We start from the raw sequence: 6,000 nt of genomic DNA on the forward strand, positions 1-6,000 counted from the left end.
AATAGTCATTGAAATTGAAATAATTGGGTCTAATCCCTGTGTTTCTCTTAATCATTTAAGTTCTTTAAACAGAAGCAGCTTAGCCCATAATGAAACAACTTCTAGCAGTGTTTGCAATATGCTTAATAACGCTGATATTATTGCAGACTAGTTAAAAACCACTAATCCTACCAACGACGATATTATGAAAACTATGAACAAAATTTATGATTTACTAAAGCAAGATTGATAGGATAGGCTTAAGGCTATGAGCGACCAACTTGAAAGCGCACTGGATCACATAAAGTATGATTGTTGCAAAGCTGAAGTGGTAAAAATTTTTAACGCTCTTGAAGTCCAAGTTACACCTGATGACTTTAACTTATGGCACTCACCAGTAACAAAACTCTAAAGCCTGTACTTATACCTTTCCCCAACTCCGACATAAGAAACCGATTATTAACAAAAAGAAAATCGACCATTCTTAATACCGAAATTTGTGGTATAGATGGTAATGTAAAGAGGAACATCTATTTAAATCCGAATCTGACCAAATATACGCGCGACCTGTTTATGGACGTAGATGAATTATAAACATTCGGGTACAAATATGTTTGGTGTAAAGGCGATAGTGTATTTATTCGAAAAAAGGAAGGTGATTCTAATATTAAAATTATAACAATGGCCCAGATAGACAGTTTGAAATCAGATTGATTCTAAAATTAAGTAAATTAAATATAAACTATTTGTAATAAATATAAACTATTTGTTTCTATCTATATCATATTTATAAATTGTATACTTAGTATTTAAATTAAAAATTAATGGCAGCTGATAAAAATAAGCGCATAAAAATAGGTCATGTTAATGCCCGATCTATTGTTGAAAAATGCATACTTCAAAAGATTATATTCTTAATAATAATTACGATATCTTGTAATTACAATTTCTGAAACTTGGCTCTGTGATGTAATTTATGATGCGGTGGTAAACATAGACGGATATAAGGTGGTTAGATCAGACCCGGTAAAATCAGTCCCGGGGCGGAGGAGTCCTTCTTTACATACGTAATCCCTTGATTAAATTTGCAGTTATTAACGATATGAATAAGGACTTCTTCGAGCAACTTTAGATTCAATTTAAAATTGGTACTATAAAGGTTATTATTGGAGTCTTTTACAGGGCACCAGGATTTGCTACTTACATTCAGTTTGAAGTGATCAACAAAGCTTTCGTCACTGGAGTGATGAGAACTTAAAGAAAGAACGAGTATTTAAAGAAAGAACATATACATTACCCCCACAAAGTTAATGTTTCGGCTTGTATATTGGAAGACGCAATTATTTATTGAAATGGGGAAATCTATGGTGATATTCTAAAAAGATCTATTAAACCTCTCACAATTAATAAATTAGAGAATCAGAGAGACGCATACTGCGATTTATGGTTAGAAGAAAATTTATTAACAGGATGGGGTACCTCCTCATTATACATATATGCATGCGTCAGCAAAAATGCGTATTTTAACCTTTTAAGCAAAAACGGTTGAGGGACGGATTCGTATTTCGTTTGGTAGAATATTTTAACCGTGGTTCTTCATGGAATTCAGCAATAACAATCCCAACAAGCCGCAGCTGTGCTTCAGCGTCAATTAACATTCCAGCTTTCGACCTGTCAAAAAACGATGCGAGAGCGAATGCTTTGCAGACCGCGGCTGCTCTGGCAGATATTGCAAAGGACTGACTGATATGACAAGTGGCGTCACATGTCAAAACAGCTGCTTTTAATAGTAGAGTGAACTCTATATTGCGAACTTACGGAATTTGCTTAGTAACTATCAACTTAATCAACAAAGCCCTCAGCTAGTAGGCGACTCTAAACGCTCAAATCCATTTAAGCATAATAATGAGAAAACAATATGCTATTCTGCTCTTTAATATGCTAAAAACCTGGCCATATTAGCCGAAATTAATTTAAATTATGTAAGCTATGTCACTATGATAATAATAATACTCTAACACGGCAAATAGTTTCAAATAATCTAATACAAATACAATACAAAACAAAATCATTCATTTGTCAAAAGAAAAAAAATACATTTTATGAAAAAAGAAGCATTATAAAAAAAACCGCTTCACATCATCCCTATATTAAGGAAAGCATATGTCAACTATCCTATAAGTAACAAACAAAACAGCTAAATATTTCTAAATAATTCTAAATAGAAACTAGCACTATCATTAGTATTTAGTTAGTATTTATCATTAGAATTTAAAATGACTACAAGAAATATAATTTTAAGTTATGAAAAAAAAAAAACAAAAAATTTGCAATTAGAGAGGCAGAAGCGAGGGACGATAGTAAGGGCAGCCTGACCGCGGAAAAAGCGAAGAAAAAAAGGATTATTATAATATAATATGGTATGACGCTGAAGTCAGCATGTCGTGTTATTAATGACATGTATGATTTACTAAGCCTGAGAACGTTGTGATAAACTTTAATCTGACATGCTTTGAGAAACCCTTCTTGCTACGTGTTTTGATCTGTTCCGGTAGTTGGTTCCACAAGCGCGCAGCAACAAAAGAGATTGACCATTGAAATGATGCCGTATGATGCTGACGGATTAAAAATTTGTGATCAAACCTAGTGTTGCCAATATGACTGGCAGGTCTTAAAATATTTCTTAAATAGGGAGGCTTATTATTATTATTTATAATACGGTAAATAAAATTATACGTTTTTGTAAGTTTTTTCCGGTTTTCCATATTTAAAATATTTGCTCTATTCATATGTGATGTAACGTGTTCTCTAAAATTTATATTAAGAGAAAGTCTTAAACAGGCAGACAGGTATTTTGTACCTTTTGTATCATTCTTTTTACGTATGACAGCAAATAATTATTGTATAGTGTCACCATAATCAAAAAGAGACAGAACTAAACTGTCACACAACAAATACTTTTGCCTAGAGGGAATACATTTTTTCAGCTTAAATAGTTATTATTATTCAACATCTTCTCGGATGTTTTTACTTCCTAGCACTATAACTTACGTTTTCACGGAATTTAATTTAAGATTGCGAAGGTTTCAATGCTTTTTAGATCGGATATGAGGAAGTTTTGTTTCGTTTTAATATTTTCCTTATTTATTATAGATATATTATATTGTATATAGATTTGCGAATCGTCAGCATATTGTTATAAAGTGGCATGTTTGACTACCTTATACATATCCGCAACATAGATTAAGAATAATAAAGGTGAAATAACTGACCCCTGTGGCACCCCGCAAGAGATCGTCTAAAACTCCAAGTACCTCGTGATGCCCGCACCTCCGGGAATGGCCACTTGACACTCTCGACTGTTAAAATAATTTTTAAAAAATTGTACAGTGTTTGCCGAGAGGCCAAAATAATGCAATTTCGCTAGTAACAAGTCGTGATTTACCTTGTCAAAGGCCTTACTAAAGAGCTCGAACAGAGCCATGTAGGTGCCAGATTTCTGTTCCTTACTGGAGCGATTATCATTTAATATTTTTGTAAGACAAGTACTTGTGCTGTGCCCCAAGTGAAATCCTGACTGGCAGCCTGGAAGAATTTTTTGAACTTATTTTCGACATATAGCAGGTAAAATACTGATTGTCCTTGATCCTTTAGTTCTAGGGGATTTGAAACTTTTGAAATTGGTTTGTTTATGGAATTTTTCCAAACTGTGGGATATCTGTCATTAACAATACATGAATTTAAAATATTTAACAGCGGATTTAAGCAAAATGGCAAGCACAATTTTACATCTCTCATTGATATACCATCCGTACCGGTTGTGTTAGACTTTAAGTCAAAATTAATTTTTCTTAGGGTGTTCCGAGTCTAAGAGATGAATGCAAAAGATCTCATTAATAAATCTACTATTTTTGTAAAAATTTAGTAGCTCAAATGATGTAGAGTTAGTCATATTGGAGTGGTTCAAAAAGAAATCATGAATGAGGGAAGCATTATTTAAATTTTCTGGCAGTTCAAATAGATGGTTCTTATCATGTGTTAGTTTTAGCTTGCCAGCAGTTACCCAAAATTCCTTTCCTCTTTCATGCGCTACTTGCTAAAAGAATTCTATTGTTTCTCTGATAATTGCATGCTTAGTGTAGTTCCTTAGTTGTCTGTAATACTGAAAGTGCGCTTCTGATTTTAATTTTTGGTATTTTTTGAGAGCCTTGTCTAATCATAGTTTTTATATTGTAAGTAGTCCACGGATTAAATGGCTTTTCAACTAGGAGTTTATATTTAAGTAGTGCATTATTGGTGGTTACTTAAGTGATTTAAGATCTTGCTATTAAACATATTTACTTTATCGTCACCTTGGACACTGTTGTACAAGTCGTCCCATTGGATTAAAAATCCATCCGCAATAAAATCAGTAATAATTATATTTTTATTACTGATAGTCCCTAAAATTACAACCCCTTTCTTGGGCCCAACTATTTTAGGCTTTTGGAACATGTAATATATGAGATTGTTATCTGTTAAAGATTCAGATACTGCTTCGTACTTGGAGTGAACAGATTCTGGGTGGCAATAATATTAGTTATTATTATTATTGTTATTAATAATTCTAGTTGTAAAAAAAAATTAGAAATATAAACAAAATTATACGAATATCTCTAAATCCACATGTTTATATTTTAATTACAAAAAATTAAATAAAATCAAAAATATGCACAAAAGCCGGATTTTATCAAAAATTAAATATTTAAATAGATATTATTCCTTCTTATAAAATATTTTATTTTGAAAAATATCTGGATATTTTCCTCTTTAAATTAGTATATTATTGAATAAATTTAGAATGACAAAAGATTTAAGAAAACACGCTTGAAACTTGAAAATTTGCTTATTATTTTTTATTCAATTAAACACAACCTCAAATAAAATAAAAATTGTTGATTGTAATATTTAATTAAAATAAATGCAGAAAACAATTTTAACTTAAATATGAAAGACTTAAAAAAAATCTGAAAAATTTAATTTTATAATATATTAATTGTATTTACAAATTTTTAAAAGAATATAGATTTTTAAAAAAGCAAAAAGTCAAATATGTAAAAATTAAATGCAAAAGATTTACTTATGAACTTACCTGTTTAACAAAGTGTTTAATATCCTTAATGTATTTAAAATCTAAAATAAGTACAAAAAAAACGACAAAACAAATATCATCCCTAAATAACCGGCGTCATAATTTTATCACGAATGAATTCGAACCACTCGATCAATTACAAAATTATCGATTTATAAGTAAAAAAAAACGTAAAGTCGTGTGACACAATGTCGCGCGCTCGTTTTACTCTCGCCGATGACCACCTCTCACCAACCGAACCGATGGTAAAATAAGTGGCAATAATAAGACGCGGGCAGGCAGCCACTTCCGTTTGCCAAAATGGAAGAGTTAAGTGTCCCCATGCTGTTTTGTCTATCGATAACTATGGACTGTATATTTTATGGGTAATTAAGACATCCTTTTTCTATTAGTAGAATTACTCATCATCATCTCACCAAAAAAAAAATTATATTTGTTTTCGAGAAATCCTGCCCCAAAGAAATGATTTATACTGACCCGGAAACGAGAATTTGTAGATTAAAAAGTAAATTTTGTACTGTCTGCTTTCACATTTCGGGAACATTCTGGATATTTTGAAAATGCGTTATATGTATATAATAAAACATTGCGATGCGTCCGATTAAGTCGGCACTATTCGTATCTTTGTCAATATTTAAGATACAGGGTCATTTAAATTACCAAATTAGTAGGATTTTTCGAAAGCTAAACAAGAAATAAACAAACTAGTATGTTGAATAAATGGGTGACAACCGAAAAAAAGTGAACATCGCGTTTTCAAGAAAATGTGAAAAACAGACTTTTGTTAAATGGAATCCCGTGTATTTTTTTACATAAATCAAAAGACTTATGGAAAAGATAATAAAAATATATATAAAAGACAATAATTTTCTTACAAAAAAAGGTTTATT

At 31.2% G+C, this 6,000-nt stretch overlaps 1 protein-coding gene across 6 annotated transcripts in view; it reads right to left on the reverse strand.

Moving 5' to 3' along the window:
* The window catches only part of LOC126746583 (patched domain-containing protein 3-like), a 242,284-nt gene extending 236,973 nt beyond the window's left edge, over nucleotides 1–5,311 (reverse strand). For 3 of the 6 annotated variants that reach the window (XR_007663934.1, XM_050454891.1, XM_050454889.1), the window contains exon 1: nucleotides 5,111–5,311. The gene's annotated coding sequence lies outside the window, so the exon portion shown is untranslated. The remainder of the gene's footprint in view (nucleotides 1–5,110) is intronic. The other 3 variants (XR_007663933.1, XM_050454888.1, XM_050454890.1) reach the window with 2 other exon arrangements.
* Nucleotides 5,312–6,000: the final 689 nt, after the last annotated feature.

This window comes from Anthonomus grandis, chromosome 17 (genome assembly GCF_022605725.1).
Source record: "Anthonomus grandis grandis chromosome 17, icAntGran1.3, whole genome shotgun sequence".
NCBI classification, from domain to species: Eukaryota; Metazoa; Arthropoda; class Insecta; order Coleoptera; family Curculionidae; genus Anthonomus; species Anthonomus grandis.